The 20,167-nt window shown below is 38.1% G+C and overlaps 1 long non-coding RNA gene across 3 annotated transcripts in view; it reads right to left on the bottom strand.

Moving 5' to 3' along the window:
• Window positions 1-436: 436 nt before the first annotated feature.
• Window positions 437-20,167, bottom strand: part of LOC116446818 — a 46,054-nt gene continuing 26,323 nt past the window's right edge. For 2 of the 3 annotated variants that reach the window (XR_004241391.1, XR_004241393.1), the window contains exons 3-5: window positions 16,870-17,011; window positions 10,586-10,798; window positions 5,464-5,939 (exon numbers count right to left, since the gene is read on the bottom strand). This is a non-coding gene — a long non-coding RNA (uncharacterized LOC116446818). Of the gene's footprint in view, window positions 3,734-5,463; window positions 5,940-10,585; window positions 10,799-16,869; window positions 17,012-20,167 lie in introns of those variants that run through there. The other variant, XR_004241392.1, reaches the window with a different exon arrangement.

Raw genomic sequence — 20,167 nt, 5'->3', positions numbered from 1 at the left:
GGAAGGAAGGAATTCGGAAGGAATTCGGAAGGAATTCGGAAGGAAGGAATTCGGAAGGAAGGAAGGAAGGAAGGAATTCGGAAGGAAGGAAGGAATTCGGAAGGAATTCGGAAGGAAGGAATTCGGAAGGAAGGAAGGAATTCGGAAGGAATTCAGAAGGAATTCGGAAGGAAGGAAGGAATTCGGAAGGAAGGAAGGAAGGAATTCGGAAGGAAGGAATTCGGAAGGAAGGAAGGAAGGAATTCGGAAGGAAGGAAGGAAGGAATTCGGAAGGAAGGAATTCGGAAGGAATTCAGAAGGAAGGAAGGAATTCGGAAGGAAGGAATTCGGAAGGAAGGAATTCGGAATTCGGAAGGAAGGAATTCGGAAGGAAGGAATTCGGAAGGAAGGAATTCGGAAGGAAGGAAGGAATTCGGAAGGAAGGAGGGAAGGAAGGAAGGAAGGAATTCGGAAGGAATTCGGAAGGAAGGAAGGAATTCGGAAGGAATTCGGAAGGAAGGAAGGAAGGGTGAGCCCATTTGACCATGAGTACCCTGAGTGGGTGTGGAGGGGTTGGAGAGTGGGTCTGCAGGAGGGGACAGCAAAGCAGGGAAATTCCTCTTCCTGAAGATATAAAAGATGCCAAGGTCAGGACCCGCTCCCACCACACCAGCTGCAGTACAGCAGGAGTCCTGCACACCCCTGCACAAGCCACAGCCATGGCAGGAGCACGGAGCTTCCCTGGGGCTGGCTGCTCCAGCACTGGAATTTTCCAGCCCCAGGCAAGGACTGGCTGGAGCCTTCATGGCACAGCATGGCACAGTTCATGTCTTACATGTGTGAAGGACTGAAAACCTGTACTTCAATAGTTCAGCAAGGACAGTTATCATGTGTCTAAGCCATAGGGCAGAGAATTTTTTCAGAGGCTGGGAACTGTCAGACTCCTACTGTCTCTGCTCAGGTTCAGCAGATGAGCACCTCTATCGCATCACCCTTTCTTTGCAGGATAAAGTTGCTGGAAAAGTACCTGGCTCTTATCATCCATATGCCTGTTCAGGGCTCTGCCTCCTTTTATCCAAATATCTTATCTGTCTTTGACCAACCAGAATTTTAGTAGACTTTTGACATGCTACATTACTCACCAAAGATACCTTTTCTGTTCTTTTCATACTTGCCAGGCGTACAGAGCTTGGCAGGGACTCCTGAGGAGAGATACGCATTGCTTATCTGTCATCCATAAACTGCTGGAAATATGTGATGGAGGAACAAGTATCCCTAAAAAAACCCAGGTGACTAAAACAACAGCAAACAATCAAGATAATTTCATTATTTTCTTACAGGCAAGTATGTGTAGTTTGAGGACAAACATTTGAAGATGCTAAATGGCAAGCAGAATTAGTTTTGTGGCAGATAAATTCTTTATTTCTCTAATTACAGAGAACTGACTGGCAGACTTCTTTTAGATAGATACTATATGCTTTCCCCAAAAATGCCAATTCAGCAAAGGGATTCTTAATTGTAAATGTGTATCACTAATTTTGATCTTCAGTCAGTAATCTCAGCCTGACCACAGACATACACATTCTGCACACACAGAAGTTCTTGCACCTTCTTGTTCTGTTTTACAGGAGACAGTTCAATCCCGTACATTAAGCAGATTTTGTAAGAAATTGGTAAGTATTGAAAGGAAACCTATTGTAAGTAATAATCTGAAACCAGAATTTTGCTTTTTAACAACTCTACAGGAGGTCCATAAGCATATTTCAAACTATATTTTAGTAACTGATGCTTAAATACTTTTAAAGCAGCACTGTAATTAGATGTGTCTCTTTGAAACTTTCAGTTAAATAATTGCACACTAATGTAAAGAAAAACAGCTTTTCACTAAACGATTTTGCTTTCATCAGCTGAGATTAATACACTTAATAAGCAGTTGTTATTAAACTAAACATTCAATAATGAGTCATTATAGCTATATTAAATTCTTAGGGCCAAGTGCTGCAGCTTGTACTCCTGGAAGTGGGCAAAGTTCCCATTGCCTGAATGGGAACTTTAATTGTATACGAATTGTAGGACTTGTCTCAAAACTAGCTTAAAAAACTAATACAGAAAAATAACACTGTGATGAATCGGAGTTTGAAAACAGACATTTCAGTTCCTACCTATTGCTTCTGCTTTAAGTCACACACTTGCATTACATCTGCATGTATTTCTTGCACCATTCATCATTTTACAACAGCTAAAAAGGAGGTGCCTAGTTCTAACTTAACGACATTTCAATTTAACAAAACTACTCTAAAAGTCATCATAGGAACTAAGATATTTCTGGAGATCTTGCTCACTTTTTGTTTCTTGAATATGATCTAGTTTTTGAGTAGTTTTTGAATAACATTCAGATCTAAAAAAGGACTTTAAAATCACTTTTGAATCAATAAAAATTCTGTTAAAACCAATAAAATTATGAACTCAGCTGACTTCAAAGAGAGACTTTTGTAAAATTTGTCATCTTAGACGCCACAGGATACCTTTCTAAGGTATGTATTTTTCTTCATTTTAAAGAAGAAAAAATTAGCATCTTGCCTTTTTTGGGGGAACTAAAAATCTTCAAAATTGATGGTGATCAGGTGAAATACCTGAATTTTCAACAGGAAGTTAAATGGTCTTATGGATAAATATTTTCATTCAAAGTGAACATTAGCAAATATTCTTTCATGTTGTTGAAAATGCATTGGTTTTTAGTAATGGCAAACCTTTTAAATATGAAGGTGTCCAAACCTGCTGCAAACACTTCTACTGAAGTCTAACTATGGCATTTTAAAAGACCTGAGAAAGTTATAATGATAGAACAAATATATAGCAGCACTTGGCATTTCAGTTAGCAAAGATCTGAACCAATGGACTTCACTGGCCAGATGTGATATGTTTTTATTTAGTGGTTCAAGTTGCATTTTTTGTCCATGAAATATGAATATGTCCTCTGCAAAGTATTTTTATTAGATCGGTATTGGATATAGGAATTTTAGGTTTTGTTCTTGTGTATCATTTCTGAGCCATCAAGACATCTTCTCCATCACTTGTTAGCAAGAATTAACTTTCCATTTTTAAAGCACAAATGTTGTACTTTCTGCTAAAGTGACAAGAATATGCATAGATTTATTATCCTTGTGAGACATGAAGCTAATGATTTGAATTTGAAAACAGTATTCTGTTCCTTTTAAACTTTAATACTTGTAGTTAAGAACAATTTAGTATAGCAATAGTCCTTGAAATGTTCAAATGCTTTTGAGACTTGATCCCTGAATTACCACTTTAAAAAAGGAATTACTCCTTTTTTTCTTCAAATAATGTTGTTTGGGAGTTCAGGCCGCACAATCCACAAATGCCTCGGTGTGGATCCCAAGTGGAGTTTGTGCTTGTTATTTAAATGAGTTGGTTTTCAGCTTGTTAAGTAGCGTGGCATTTGAGCGCTCTCAGCCTAGAGCTCTACAAGGTGAATGACTTGCACAAGGACTCCATGGCGCTCCTTTTCAATTTACCTTCAAACTCCCTCAAGCCTTAAAAAAATCAGTTTCACTATAACAAGAGTTTAGCCTTTAACATGCAAAGCTCACAAGCCCTTAGTCTTCAAAAGGCCAATTTAACAGGAACAAGAAGAAAACCCACAACACAAACTTGTTTTGTTAAGTCTGCAGGTGAACTGCATAGTTAGTGGAAATTCTTGATTCTCCCCAAGCCCGACATTGGAAGTTTGAACCTAAAAGAAGGAAAGGTTAGAAGTTGTTTAGCATTAGTGGATGTACTGATATACAAGTTGAGTCTTACTCAATATCATATAGGTTTAAAGCTGTTTCAATGAATGACTAATTAAAATCACAGAAATATAATTAACAGAGTACACCATTGATTCACCAAGGGCAGTAGTGGTAAGACATGCCACTGCCTTTCTTTGGTGAGAAGAACTGGTCTGTGGGTTTAGGGGAAATGATAGACCTGATTTCTCTATGTCCTACTAATGAAACTAATCCATCTCATGAGATTGTGTGGTTTAAGCTGAAGAACATCACAAGGATAGTAAGGAAGGTAAGATTCTGGCTAATGGGAAGCTAATGGTAAGTCATAAACAGTAGGAATAATGAGGTTGCACAGGAATTATTAATGAAAAGGTTGACCTGGCATTAGATATCAGTCAATATTTTCATCAATTATGTGACAGAAAATGAGAACATGCTATTGAAATTCCTTGTGATGTGAAGCTGGAAATCTTCACTGATATGGGAAGTAAACTTTAGGAGAAGGAATGCACTTAGGAGATCCTGTATGATGAGAAGCTTTTTCATCCATCCTAGAGAAAGTTTAGCAAAACGATCGTCTCATTCAGGATTGCTCAGTTTGGTGTTGTATTTGCATTGAAACAAGGTTCCAGAATCATAAACACCTGCAAGGGCTTTGGCTCTAGTATTTTGGAGCAGTAGCTTATTTTAAAAAGCAGTGCTTGTGATGATCTCTGTGGCTCTGTAAGCACATGATACCACTGTAAGAATCAGCACACCCTTGCTGGGAACCAGGTATACACAGCAGAGCCTCCTTCAATAAGAACAGAGAGCCAGCCCTCTGCTCTCATTTTTAGGATACAGGCCTAATTACCTTCACGTCCAGCTGATTGCATTCCTGTAGGAAATCTCAGCTGGAAATCTGAAACCTCTTGGATTTCTCTCACAGCTGCACCGACAGGCAAAATAATATAGGCTGTGCAGTAATTAATTAATGAAAATAATCATAAATTGTTATTATACCATCACATGAGAAAATCATTACAGGTTGTGTAACTAACTTGATGGACATCAACCATCCTGCTCTGTCACCTGCAGCTGTGAATACTGAACGTGATCCATGCAAAGCCACAGAGACAAATGCCTGCAGAAATACTAGGTTGGAATTGCAAGCTCACCCTCAAGAATTATTATGTTTTGGTGTGTTGTCAGTCTGAGCTGAAGGCCAGAGTTCATTAAAGTATTATCAGACTGCTGCAAGAAAATAACAGAAAAGCACAGCTACTTGAACTTTCCCAAATGCTTAAACCAATGCTTTGAATATTTTCTGCGTTGTTCCTGACAAGTTTTAAGTTACAACATCAGTCATGTCTAACATGTTGAAAGGTTGGTAAAGGAACTAATAAAAGCTTGCTATTGATCAGGCATGTGCCTTGTAATAAGAATCAGCAATAACTTGAGTAGCAATGATAGTTTCTGAGAGAATTGCCACACATAATGCCAGTGATTTTGAGTATTTTCTGCTCCCTGTGGGAGGATGGACATATATTACTGGAATGTGCTGTATAATGATTCACAAGAAAGGCAGTTCATAGTCCCAAATCAATTCTTACCTGTCTTTTTAAGATCAACACTACATGTGATTAAACTTCAGAGTAGATACAAGCATATGCTACTCTCACTCTAAAAAAATATTTCAAAAGCTCTTTAATAATATTTGTTCATGTTTTTATTATTTTCCCTTCATATTCCCCTTAATATTTATTCTTTCCTCTATATGTTTAACATATGTGTTATTAAGTCAATGAAATTTAAGAGTAGCTTCTGAAAGAGAAATGGGTGCACCTTACTTTACTGAGCAGCTGGTTATAGATATACCAACTTACAGGTTAAAGTCTGCTCTCACAGTGGGATAAATCTGAAGTAAACTGGCTTAAATTGGTAATATTAATACCTTTTTACACAGAGATAATGAAGCAGGACTTGGATTCAATAATTTGTGATAGCAAATGAAATGGGGAGGGCGATGTACACTTGGTCAGCAGTGCACAAGTGACAGGTACTTGAACTAAATGCAGCTCACAGCTACCACTCATTCCCAAAGAAACCTCCATCCCACATTGTATATTCTGTTTCTCTCATAAGAGTCTTCTCTTGAAGAGATTTAGCTTTCCGTGTGGTCCTGTAAGCCTGCAAATGATGAAGAAATAAAACAAAAATAGATGAGTTGTGAACTTTACTATTGGATTGACTTGGCTTGCTGATAAAATGAAGCCATTGTATTAAATTAATGATCCAGCTACCATACAGCAGTAGCAATGTATTTTAGTTACAGTATTTTTGGTTGGCTGAATAAAATAGCTTATTTACTTCTAAATACTTAAATAGAAGCAAAAACATCCTAAGTGATTTATATAATGATCCTTCTTAAGAAAGGATGAGATATTAACTTCTGAATCTATTCATGAAGAAAAATTAATACAAGTATAACAAGAATGGGTACATTTACCAGCCAGATGACAGAAGAAGGTTCTAATAAAATAAGCAATACTCATAATAATGTCAATTTTCTTATTCAGAAATATTTCTGAAATGAATGGTTTGAGGTGTTTTTCCTGTTAAGGATGCTTTTGTGGCTGATGCATAGACAAAATTCATTAACTTAACCTCCCATTGTGACATTGTTCCAACTGACATCGTAACCTTGACCCATTTATTCCCTCCTGTATTACATTCGCTTGTTTATTGTATGTCTGGCTCACCTACCTGTATGGTATTTCCCATGCCACATGATATTTTGTAAAGTAGCAATCATGTTTTGACAGCTCTGGTAAAATTGATATGTAGAATTATACATTGATACATATTTTTACATATATTTTTAAAAAGCCTTTAAATAAAAAGTTTAACTGAGAAATTCAGATATTTATTCACTAGACAATATTCTGACCTGCAAATGACAGTTCCTCCAGCATCTCACAAATAAAGAAATAAAGAAATACACTAGAGCGCTTAATTTTTATTGTTCTGCACAGTTGCAGTTTCCACCCTCTCCAAAACTTGTGAGTGACACGATGGGCACAGATTCCCATGATCTTCACTGAATGCAGCATAATTCTGTGTAAGCACAGCCCATGGTGAAGGAGCTGGTGAACTGCTCCAGTGAGTCCAGGGAGACCTGGAAAAGCATTTTCAAAGCTGTGTTTCCCCGTCCACAGGGGTTACAAACCTAAACCTGGGTTTGCTGTGGGGTTTGGGACCTTGCAACTGCCCCTGCAATATGGCTTGCATGCACTGACGTGCCTGTGTTTAGATTAGGGGACGCTTGGAAATTATTTTAGTTCTTTGACAAGCACCAGGAGATGGAGCTCCAGACTGCACAGCACAGTTTCTTGCTGCCAGAACAATGAAACCTGTTATTTCTGCACCGTTAAATGCTTCTTTCTTTTCAGCTCATCATTTATAGGATTTCTTTAGATCATCTCTCTACTTATGGGAATTAAATGCTCCTTCTTTGAAGCACTGTGTTAACCCCAGGGAGCAATTGCTAATGTTTTTCTTCATGGATCTAGAGCCTAAAGTTAAAGAAAAAAAAATCTGATTAGGGAGAAATCAGAACAGACATTAATTTAAAATAGGTTTTGGGGATTATTCTGGTAGTATACAGTAACTATAAATCTACGATGTTCACAGTTTTAAGACTATAGAGAAATGCTCAAAAAGTAAAATTCCTTGGAAAATACTATCAGATACATCCCTACTAACTCCCTTTAGAAATGGAAACCACAAAATTCTTTATGTAAAAGCACAGTAGTTAGAAAGGGGAGAAGGAAACAACATGAAAGTTCTCCATGATACAGTGTGTGTATTCCTTCACTGGCATTTCAAAAATGCCACATTTTGGGGGTTCTAATAATTTTAGGTCACATTTAATCACTTCTGTGAAGAAAAAAAAAAGTCATTGCTTTGTTCAAAGCAGTGAATTTTGGAGCTGTCTGAGAAATCATTACCTGCTATGGAAGTCTAACCAGAAAACTGTTCTCATATGTGACCTGAGAACAACATTCTAATAAATCCCTTAAAAAGTGAACCCTTCATGAAACAAAATTAGCTCAGCTCTGGTTTATCCTCCTACCTCACGAGAAGCCTGATACAGCAATTAACCTTTTTTTTAACTGATATTTAAACTTAGAGCACATGCACATGCTTTGATCTCTAGTCAGATTTTTGATACCAATCAGGGGATTGTGTCCAACATCCCAGAGCTGCAGGTTTCTCAGAGCGTGTTGCTATTAACATTTTCCCAGTAAAAGTTACATGTTGAGAATAAAACTTTAAAAATCTATAAAGAGGCTTAAGAACATAATTCATGCTGACTTTTACTTTTTGTGTATGTGTCAATATCTTTTCATTAAATCACAGTAATTTAAACTGATTTTTTCCCCCTCTGCGCTATGTAAGATGAGAATATAGAGTAAAAACCAGATCTTGTTTTTATGCTATAGCGCTTCAAAGCTGTGATATTATTTCTGGTAAAAATAGTCTACAAAAGACCTTTATGCTAGTTATAAATGCTTGACATAGGAAATATGTGAGAGACCAATTATGGGCTGATCAGAAATATCTCTTGACATTTTTAGAGTGCAATGTGAGAAGGGTTCACGTATTTACTTATGACTTTTTCAAATAGGGTTCTCCAACTCAATGGGAGTCACTGCACATAGTGTTCCAAGGAAAGATAAGATTTTTATGACGGGGGGAGGGAAAAGAACATGTCTTCAGGCTGAAATGGTAATCAGTTTTTAGATCAATCAACCTTATGTAAGTTTTTCCACTGGTAGCAAGATATTAAGATATTTACTGCCAACATATATCACACTGAATGGATTGTATGAAGGAAGAAGGAAAAATGAGAATGTACTCAACATACAGAGTTTTCATTAAGAGTCTAAATAAGATAGCTGCTAAATAACTTACCTCAGACTGTCTTGCTAAAGATTAGAGAATGAAGTCCTGCTGTAAGCTTAATATTTCTTTTTCATATTTTTTAAATTGGACTTACCAATATACAATCAAAACTTCATTTTCCTAAAACCACTCTTCCATGTTTATACTCAAATACTTATGAATACAAAACAAGAGCATACAAAATATTATTTACCCAATTTGTGAAATTCATGGAATGAACTGGCCATTTTGGCTTCTAGAATTATGAAAAAGTTATATTGTGAAGGCCACAGGCTGCCCTCCCATCCTTGTTACCACAGCACACCCTGATGTGATCATAGCAGTGCATCCTGAGTGAATGTACAAACTGTACTTGAACTAACTGCCCAAGGCTGCAAAAAAAAGAGGAAAACTCACTCTAGATAGTTAATTCAGAGCCCTACCTGTGGTCTGACACCAGCAGAGGTACCACTTCTGTGTACTGGTATTCTTGTTCTGCAGCTGGGTCCTTGTGGTTGTGAAGAACTCAGCTTCCTCTCCATACCAAATATAAAACCGGGCTCAAGAAATGCCCCCAAGGTCAGAAAAATGTTAGTTTAAATGTGTGCAGATTCCCAAACTTTGGTCTGTTGTGGGTAAGTGGTGCAAGAAAGAGAACTAGTTCCACTTCTGGCTATTAAGAAGTGGTCAGATAAATAAAAACTGCTATATTTACACTACTTCAGATATGTTACACAGTCATGAAGAGAGAAAGCCTCTTCTGGTCTGTTAAATTGTATATGCCCCATATGTGGGACAAATTTCTGTATCAAAATACAGTTACAATGCAAAATGATGAGAATTCCTGTTTCAGTATGATAACAGGATCACAGAGAGTGCACTTCTTACTTCTAGAAAAGAGGGTGAGTATATATAGAACATGCCTGGTAGCAGCTTCTATAATTAACATTGAAAAGTAGTTAGCATTGTAATTCCCTGTTTTCAATCACTTACAGCTTTATGAAACATCTCCCTTTTGTGCTGCAATTTTCATGCTGGATTTATGCCAATGTCAGCATTTTAAAGTAAGAAGAAAGATTCTTCTCTATTCCCAAGAGAAGAAGACTGAAAATACACACTCACAGGAGTGACTGCTCTGTGCAGTTCTGTGCCCCAAAGTTCTGTGGTTTGAGTGTTGCAGTTTGCCAAGGACTGGACCTTGCCAAGGCCCACGACTTTGTCCCAGGGGACAGTGTGAGTGATTTGTTCATATGGAAAAGGAGTAGCATGTATTAAATGAGATAATACTCTGGGAATTGACATAGGTTTTTTCCCCCACATTCTCCACAGGAAGGTTTGTTGGCTAAGAAAGTTAGAAAAATTGATGTTCAAGCTCCCACCTTTCTCTTTCAACTAGCACTAACAGCTGCCTTACATATCAATAGTCTTAGTTGCTTATGTTTTAGTAGCAGAATACATCAACACTTGAAAAGAAACCAGGCAAAGTTTTCATATCTGTGCAATGCTCACATACATACTTAAGCATTGTCCCAATTTAGAGCAGAAAGAAGGAAAAGATTTTGTGTGATCACACTTTTCATAAATACCAACAAAGTGTAGAAATTTTAATGTGTCTGCAGTCATAAATATGTCTGTTAAGCATGCAGTTTTTAAAGGTCAAGTAGGACTCTTAAATTTTCTTGTAATTACAATCTTTATTCTGCAAGGATAGTAATGTTTGCTTACTCTTAAACCATTTGTGAAATATGGCAAAATGAAAAAATTCCCTAGGTATGTAAAGATACAATTTAATCCATGGCAAAAGGAGAAATGTTTTGCCAAGCAAGCTGATAGAACCTGGGGTGCTCCTTTTATTAATTGATGCAAACCTTAAAAAGAAATTATCTTACCTATATACATATCCACTTTCTTGTGGAAGTGCACACAGAGAATCTCTGATGTTTCCTCTTTCCATGTTCAATCACATCTTTGCCTTTTAAACACTCAGCAAAAGCTAAGACCACAGTTTCAGGGACAGTTTAAGTGATCTGCTAAGGTCTTTCTCCTGTTCCTCTTCACCTCCAGCATCTCTGCCACCCAGGGAGATCCAGGAAATACTCTAGCTGAGAAAAGAAAATAAACGCTTCTATATGGGCTACTCTCCCCAGTTTGATCTGCTGCTTTTAGGCCCTTGGCTCTGCTGATCCATAACTTATTGCTCTGAGCCCAGTTTCTCTCCAATGAATTTCCTTCAATTCATATCAGAAATGGAAGAGAGAAATGATGTAACTCCAAAACCATTATGTTCTCCCCTGTGGATTGCTACACGAACATGAAATTGGTACAATGTACATGAACATGTACCAACAAACCAGCAGTGTCCACAGATTCCCTGCTATGCCAGCAGCTGTACAAATAAAAGCACATACATAAAGGAGTCATAATCTTGGCTAACTATAAGATACAGATAACTATAAGCAGAAAAAGCATCTTTACTAGCAGTAACTTTAGTTTTGTTTTGGGCAGGGAACCTATGGATGTAGTGGCCACACTACAAAGGCAAATCCATCAGTACTTTGTGTTCAGGAATAGGGAAGCAAAACTTTGCTCACTCAAGGATGCTTAATATTTTAGGAGCTGGCTTCCATTTTCAAAAGTTTTAGGCAGTTCAGAGTCAAAAATTGGCAAGATGCATAAATACATGGTAATTTGGAAAAGGTGCTTTAGAAAGGCCCCCAATAGCTCAGGTATTGGCCCCAGTAGATGTGGATGAGTCAATCACTCTCGCCCAGCTCTGAGCACCTTGCACAGAGCTGCTTCCTGCATTGCAGCTGACCAGATGCCTTTGCAAATCTGACACAGATAATTTCTAGAGTTTTTACCTGGCACTCTAGTCTTAAATAAAGAGATAAGAAGCAGACCATGCCTTTAGCTCCCTTCTTCCCCCCCCCCCCTTTTTTTCTAAAATAAAAAAAAAAAATCTTTAACCTAGTTTTTAATATAATTTTCTGCTGACCAGCTCTGCTGCTTAAGTTGTGTATTAAAGGTACCTGATTCCCTGTGCATCTGCCTGTACTTATGCATCTCTTAGACTATCCTGGAAGTTTAAACACTGGGCTGAGTCTGAGTCTTGCCACTGCAAGCCTGATATCTTGTATTTTACAACAACAAAAAATGCCTCAGAGTAAAATTTTCTTTAGATTTTGTCTCATTGACACTGAATTATGGTTTCTGATAGCTTTCTTCTTCTTTGCTCCACAGGTATCTCCTAAAAATCTTTCCCAATTAGGATTGGTACATTCAGCTCAACCAAACTGGACAGGAGTCCATTTGAGCCCACAGTACAACTTTTGGATTAGATAAACCAATTTTCAAGTGAAGCAAAACCCAGTTCCTTGTCCTAATAAATGGTGTAAGTGGCCAAATCATCAGAGCTAAATAGTGGATCCAAAAGACCATGTTTGATAACCCATTGCCAGCCTCCAGGCAAAGAAAGACTTCTTTGGCAACATCAGAAAACTCTTGAAGTCAGAACAACAGAGATTCAGCAAGTGATACTTCCTGTAAATTATACAGCATATCCCTAATGATAGGAAATATGAATCTGTGGAATTAAATGACAGTGCTCAGGCAGATGACATGTCTGCTCTTTCAGATTGGTTTTAGCCAGAGGTTAAGCCAAAGGTGAAACTCGTCCCTACTGAGCAAGAGGCCACGTGTAGGAGGCTCACAGCTGAAGTGTCTAATTACTGTGGTTAGATCAGGTTGAGCACTGGGCTTGGTGTGTGTTGTCTTTCTCTGCCACCTCTGAGACAGTGCTAGTATCAAGTTATCTCTTTTAAAATCCTTTTATGGTTATTGATCAACATTTGTCCAAGAACCTTTCAGGGAGCACTCAAGAGGTTACATAAATAATTGGCAAAAAACCAGAAAAAGGAACCTGGTGTGGGTGAGCAACAAGCATTCAGTGGTCTAAACCCTGACTCGAGTATTCAATTTGGATAATAATCCATTACAGCACTGAAAGCAGTGGCCATTGGAATAGGGGGCTTCTGAAATGACCAAGGGTCGAACCCATAACTCTGTTTTCACACATCTTCAACTCAATTTAAGGGTGTTAGATAATATACACAAACTTGTAAACCTTTCTGTTTCTGGAGACAATGGTGGTGTTATTGTTTGATGTACCACTAAGTAATTGCCTGAAGGTTCTGCCTAAGTAGAAAATTTGACCTTTTTCTATTTTTTTTTGTGCTACTATCAGTAAATTATGCCCAGCTGAACTCTAAAAGCTTCAAGCTTTTATTTTTCTCTAATGAATAAGCTATTTACTTCATTAGAATGATAGTAGGCTTACAGAAGTAGAGTTTTCACATGGCAGTAAAATGGCATGTGAGTGGTTATTATGGCATTTCAAGATATCCTTCTTATATTCAGCAATTTATTATTATTCCTTCAATTATATGCTCAAGATAGAAGGTTAAATATTGTCAGGTTGTCATCACCTCTATACATAACAGTATATATAAATTGGAGAGACCCTTATAATAGTGATATTTGCTTCCAAATAGTGCTAATGGTTTGCTGCTGATGGCCATTGTGCTGGATGAGTTGTTTCCAAGACCCAACTCATGCTTCCAAAACTGCTCTGGTACTCAGTGACATATTTTAGGTACCTCAGTGGAGAGGATCAGACTCTGATGAGGAAAAATTGCAGCTTTGAGGCTTCCCAAGACCTCATAGAGTTTTACCTTTCTGATCAGATTCAATTCCATGACATTGAGATAGAAATCTTGTACAAAGTGTGGTGATGCTGTCTGTCAAAAAGAAGTCCTCATTCTAATAATTCCAGGAAATCAGCCTCACTTTAAAGAGCAGTGAGGTTTCTCTTCTGCAGCTCCATGCTCTCTGGAGGCTATTTCTTGACAAGTTGAGTATGATGGCTTCCAGTTTTTATAAAGTATGTCTCTTGCCATCACTGTACATGGCTAATTGCATTTTATAAAAATGGTTTGCAAGTGATTTGTGAGGGAGATATGCATTATAGCTTGCACTTCATGTTCATTTCCAAATTCATTTATCTCACATAAGTGTTTTCTAAAAGTCAAGAAGTAAAAAATATAACTAGGAGTAGTTTTCAGAAGCCTATTACTGCAAGTTCTTCTTCAGGGAAATGAACAAAATAAAGTTTAAATGCTTCTTCATTGCCAATAGTTCCCCTTGATCCAATTATAACTTCTTTACCTATCGTTACACAAGAGTGATTCAAAGATAACTGTCCAGATTGATCTGAGAAGAAATGCATTAAAACATTTATGTTATTACAATATACACAAAATGCATTAAAGTAATGAGACCAGCCTGACAGAAACTCACAAAATCAAAGACTTTCACAGGGGAGGTTGAAATGCCATTTTTAACACACCCAGCAGAGAGATTACAGCTTTTGCAGAAGATGAAATTACATGCTTTTTTGAGACTCCCTAATAAAGAATCACTCAGGCATATTGTAATGGTTCCAAAATTATATGGTATTTTGATCCTTTGCATTTGTCTTTGTATTATGTAAGTTAGATTTCTATCAACATTTCAACACCTTGTCTTAGTCAAATTATTATATTTTCATTACTTTTTCTTTTTCATAGGAGTAGCAGTATTTATTATTAACTGTCTCAGTTCTAGAGAACCTTTCTCTCTCAGGAAATTAGTGGGATTTTGGTTTCAGCTTGGTTTTAGAATAGCAGTAAAGTATCTTTAGATATATTATCAAAAAACTTTGAAAATTAGCTCTTAAAAACTAAAGTCAGCTGAAAGGCCATTGGTAACAGCACAAAATCCTCAGATTCTTCCCTCAGAAGCAGTTTCTCCGGCTCCAAGCCCCTAAGTTTAGGAATTGCAGCATGAGTGCTATTCAGTACTCAGCACAAAGTCATACCTCTCGATGAACAAGAAGTTTTTACTGTCAAAGCAATGGTGAGGGATAAGATGGAGGTCTAATAAATACAGTGGATGAATTAAGAGATATGAGTATTAAATATCAAGAAAAATCTGAGCATTTACATTTTCTCTAATGCATTTTTTATGTTCATAACCCTTTGCATTGTACTATATTCTCTGAACTAAGAACTTCTGTGTATCAGAGTAAATGTGAAAGATAAGGTGAAAGTATAATAAATAAAGTAGATGAGCTGAAAGATATGAGTATTAAGCATCAAGGACAAAGCAAAGCATTTTACACTAAAGCCTTTTTAATATTAATTCTATTTCACTACTAATTCAGTCTCTCGGTAAGGTATCCAGCTGGTCAATTGTCAATGAATGTCTGAAAGTTTAGAAAAAATATAAACCAAGTACAAACTATTTTTATAAATGAACAGATAAGCTAAAAATTTATCTTGAGAGGAGATAGCTCCTAGGCTTATCTGAAGTAACTTTTCTGGTGTAGGCACAGGTGAACCTCAGCTCTGATCTGGGGTGTGCCAATTGCACAGTAGGTCTAGGCTGTAGTTTAAGAGGTGCTAACCCCTTCCCATTTGCCCTGTTATTAGATAGCAATCTCAATAAAAGATTGAATTTTTAAGATCACTATGCCACTTCCAGAAAGTACAAATAATCAGTTCTTTCCTGATCCTTGCAGGCCAGGACAAAGGAGGGTTTGGTTGAGTCCTTTGACCATTACAGCCTGTTCTCTGTGAGAGCTGACCTGGACCTTTTGCCATTGTCACTGACAGTCAAACACGTGATGCGGTGACTGATTGGAGACGGGCAACCATCACTCCCCAGGGAAGACTGCATGTTCTGACAATGCTCAGGTACATCCAGGGGCACTTTCTAGGAGAAACAGCCTTATGGACATTAGGGGCTGCATCTGTGTTTCGATGTTACAGAGATTTCAAATGCACTTCTGCTGGCCCATAAAAGTAGCCCGTTCTTTGGCTCATGTTCTAGCTGAGACAGGATGCAGATAGAGAACCTTGAGTTCAGGATTTTATGCTCTCCTCTGAGAGTGGATGCAACTGTCTGGCAAAATTTGCCCCTGAAAACTTCAGCTTTGTCTTGTGCATGTTTACCAAATGCAGTGTGAATGCAAAAACACTTGTGAAAAAATCATGCTCAGCATGAATTAAGCTGTGGTTCAGAATGATGCATTTGAATTTTAAAAAGCTTAATGCTCATTAACTGCAGGGTTTGTTGTGTCTCTGCAAACCAAGACACGTTGCTGCTAAAAACTACTTAGTTCTTGAGGACTGGTTCAGCATAAGAGTAGCATGGAGTATGAAGGGCAATAGTTTAAAATAACTGCTGACGAAGAAACTTCTGTGGGAAACTTGCCAGGCTTATAAAAGGAAAAGATACCACAGCAGAATATAAAAACAGATAAATAATAAATTGCAACTTCTTCTGGAGCTGTGGAGTGTGCTAGTATTTATGGTTTTGAAAGGTTTTATGGAGAAAATATTTTATTTTTTATGTTGTGAAATATATAGCAACATAAAAATGTAATGGTTGGCTTAACCTATAAAGAGTTTTTTAATCAGTAAGTTCCTGACAGAAGGTGGAATTTGTATCTCAGTACAGACTTTTTTTTTCTTTTAATTTTCGAAGTTCAGGATGCCTTGAAGTTGCCTGATGTTATAGGATAAATTTTCAAAGCTCCATGCAGGAGAGATGCCAACATGAAAAACATCAAGCAAATGCTGAGTTATGTTTGTGCATCTCCTGTGTTGTGTTTTCATAATTTCTCCCATATATCTGCATAAAGATAGGGTTTGTGAGCACAGTGAAATTATAGATTGAACTGGTTATTTTCCTTCTTCCATGTTATGTGGAAATTAATAAAGTAATTAAATGTTACATTTACTGTTCATTGAATTACTTGGTTGTTTGGTAATTATTAGTGTGATTACAAAGTGACATAAACAACCGTGTGGCTCAAATGTGCAATTATGTACAATATGTGCTGAGCTGACACACACAGAACATAGTCCGCTGATTTTGCAGGCAATTAATAAGTGCTCATGCAAAGAGCTTGTGCTAAGAGCTGTAAATACTGCAACAGAGTCCATTTCTTGTTCAGCTTGTGCTTGTGTTTGCACTGAAGCATGCTGCCAGTGAAGTCAAACAGAGGCAATTTGACTTGTTCATTGCTAAATGTAATTTAAGTAGATGATAAAGGCAGTACCTAGCAACTTACTTGTCTTGTTGCTTTGTCTCTCCTGCTGGGGCACCTGTATATAACATCACACTCTTCTAAGAAAGTGATAATATTGAATTACTGGAGATTTTGAGGATTTAGATGATTCTGGCCTTGATTTCTCTAGTAATGTTGCACAATTCTGAAAAAGAGAAATTTTCTATGTTTGTACATGGCAATATTCATGTTATTCTTTCCTATTTTCTGGTCTATTTACTGTAATATAAGACTACGTGTGACTGACACTACTGTCTGCTCTCTGATTGTAAGAGAGACAGTGTTCTTCCACTTCCTGAAATAATTTTTGAAAAGACAGCAGTTGTTCATCAAAAATGTATGAAGTCATGACTCACAAGGTTGAGCCACAGCTACCCCATAAACTATATGTAGCATTTTGTGTAAACTATGTGTAGCATTTTGTAAGGGAGGTCAGCCACAACTAAACAGTTTTATACCTGCCATCTGGTGGGTTATACCTTTGCTAGGAACAAATAAACACCTGTACATCTTTAATTTATCTGACTGTGAGTATTGAGGCTATCTCAATTCTGCTCCACTTTAACTGCACTGGCCTTGAGCTTGATTTTGCTAGCTGGGATGCATATTGGACTTAAAGAGCTAATGTTGGTAGCAAGGGTGACAGAAAGACACTTTGTCTTCTTCTGTAGTCACTCAAATTATGCAGAAGAGAATGAGCCATCCTAATACCTCATTCTTTCCTCTCCTTTTCCTTTTTCTTCCTACATCCATTCTACACCATGCTGAAATGTTATGCTTTCCATTGCAGTCAAGTGTTTGGCAGTTTAAGGCTGTGTATAATCCATTCATATGTCTCGACACACTAGCAATTCTCACTAGGCTAGTAGGGAGATAAAGAAGAGCAGCATAAAACTAGGACTGTACGTGTATGTTACAGACATTTTCTTCCTAAAATCTCTGGAACCTCTGGGATCATATGACCTTGGAGCAAGATCTTCCACCAGTGCCACAGCACAGTAAGTTTGCTTCACCCTAGGCTGATGACTTCAGCTGTGTTTTCTGCATTGGCTCAGTAATGTCTATAAATCTTGCACGATTTGCTGCTAGTGCAGCTCCAGGTGTGGCTTTTGGTGTCACTAGTTACTGCTGTTTCTTCAGTCCCTTTGGCAATTTGAGTCATTTGCTGAAGAACTTGTGAAGACTGATTTATGAGTGCATTTGGCTTCTGCAGAGAAACAAAGCAGAAGGAAGCAAGGGAGGAAGAGGCTTGGTTCTGTGTCCCACACAGCTCTGAATGCGAAAGAGCCAATGCAATTCCAGTCTGTGGGTTGTCAGTACTGCTGTGCTCTGCTGTGCTGCACACACACTGTGACCTTCAGGCCTGTGCTTTGCTGCACAAACCTCTCGGCTGCAGGATAAACATGGACAGCTCTGAGAGCAGAGGAGCCTGTGGCAGGTCCTGCTCTGTTCCGCCACTGCCTCATCTCCATGGCCTTGCCTTTGTCCAGGAGTGCAGCAAGGAGTTGTCATGTGAGCACCCTTGCTGTTTGACAGTGGAAAGGATGAATAGACTCATTTTTGTGTAGAAAAGTCACACAAGAAGTTGAATGACAAAGGGTCAAATCTCTTTTATGGACATGATGTGCTGCACACACAGCAGAGACCCCTTGGGTGTTAAACTGCTCATGGTTCCTACTCTCTAGGACACAAGATTTTCTATGCTAATCTCTTCTTGTAATGCGAGCTCTAATAAATAGCATTCAATTGTCCTCCACAAAGCCTGAGAGGCTTTCTTACTGCAATCTTAACAGACCAGCACCTCCTAGTGCAAAACACCCACACACTGAGGGATCAAGAGCAAGAAAATGGTGTTCAAATGAGATAACTGGAATTCTTATACAGTATTGTATGAACTACTAATCTGCACTGTGACTTGGCACAACAAGCCCCAGGTGAAGGTATTCCCTGTGTATTATCATTAGCTACAAGTGAACAAGTACAATGGACCGAGCCAGGTTTTATTGAGTCCTGATTCATTAAGAGGCAAAGAGGCAGGTAGGCTATAGCAAGGAAGTAGGATAAGCCATGCAGGGTATAGCACTCAAATTTAATGCCAGGAAGCAGCTTCTGTGAAGATGAAAAGACAACATTCATCCTGACATTTCTCATGCTTTCAGATTTTTTTTTTTTTTATAGAGTGGCAACCTATGCTATGGGAGGCAGAAAATGGATGGTCTGAGTAGAAAAGCTGTAAAAGAAAGAGCTTCTGCTATGGCCCTGATCTGCCCTGCTGGGTGCACACAATGTGGCATTGTACTAAACCCTCACAAAGTGCTGTTGCCCTCCTAGGTCCGTGGCTTTTTTTGCGGACTTGCAAAATGGTATGCACAGGGATAGTTTTTGAACAATACAATCAAGCTATGTAAAATAGTTTGCAGTCAAACAATTAGGCCAGGGCTCTGGACCAGATTTAAAGAATTAGATTTGTCTCTGAATGCTAAGGGGGACAGAGGAGAAACTCATGAAGAAAGAAAGTAGTGTTAAGGTAATACTAAGCCAGTTTATGGGTTCATTTTGTAATTGCCATGTTCTTGTTGTAAAATGCTTAGAAAAGCAGAAAAAAAATTCAGTGTCTGCTCTTCTTTCACCTCTTGCCTTGCTTTATTTTGTCAGCACTATGATGTGACAGACAAAGACAGAGATGAGAAATCTCTGATTTAGCCGTTTCTCAAGCATAGCAACCACATCCACTGCTTGAGAGCTTGCACTCCAATTCTGATGTATGTATCAGGACATGGAGTCATCATACTGGTTTTGCTCATGGGCAAACTCTTCCAGATTTTCAGTGATATTTGTGTGAATGCTTTCCTTAGCTCTTTTCTGCAGACCCCAACAAAGTAGTCCCTTGCACTCCTAGAAGTGAGTGAGATACAGAAGATCAATCCTTTACCTGCCATCCTGGGTAACCTTTCCTTTCAAGAGGTCTGTGTGTCTTTTTCCATTAGAGAGTTACTCTTTTCCTCATTTTACTGTGGTAAATTTTGTGCCTGCTCAGTGGGCTGGTGAAAAAGCAGGGCTTACCACATACTTTAGACATGGATCTTGTCTCTTTCTGGACATCTTTTTGAAAAAATGGTGGTAAACAGATATGGAAAAGTCAGAGGATACAACTTTCACTGGTGTGATGATGTCACTTTATGCTGTTGTTTTTCAGCAGAGAAACCAACATGGTGTCACCTTTCAAGGGTGCTTTGCTATACCGAACACCATCTACCATTAATTTCTGTGGCACCGGAGTCAAGGGGAATGCTTTTTTGAC

The sequence above is a fragment of the Corvus moneduloides genome, chromosome 7, assembly GCF_009650955.1.
Source record: "Corvus moneduloides isolate bCorMon1 chromosome 7, bCorMon1.pri, whole genome shotgun sequence".
In the NCBI taxonomy this organism is placed as follows: Eukaryota; Metazoa; Chordata; class Aves; order Passeriformes; family Corvidae; genus Corvus; species Corvus moneduloides.
The sequence above is the reverse complement of the archived record's forward strand: the minus strand, read 5'-3'. Positions and strand labels throughout refer to the sequence as shown.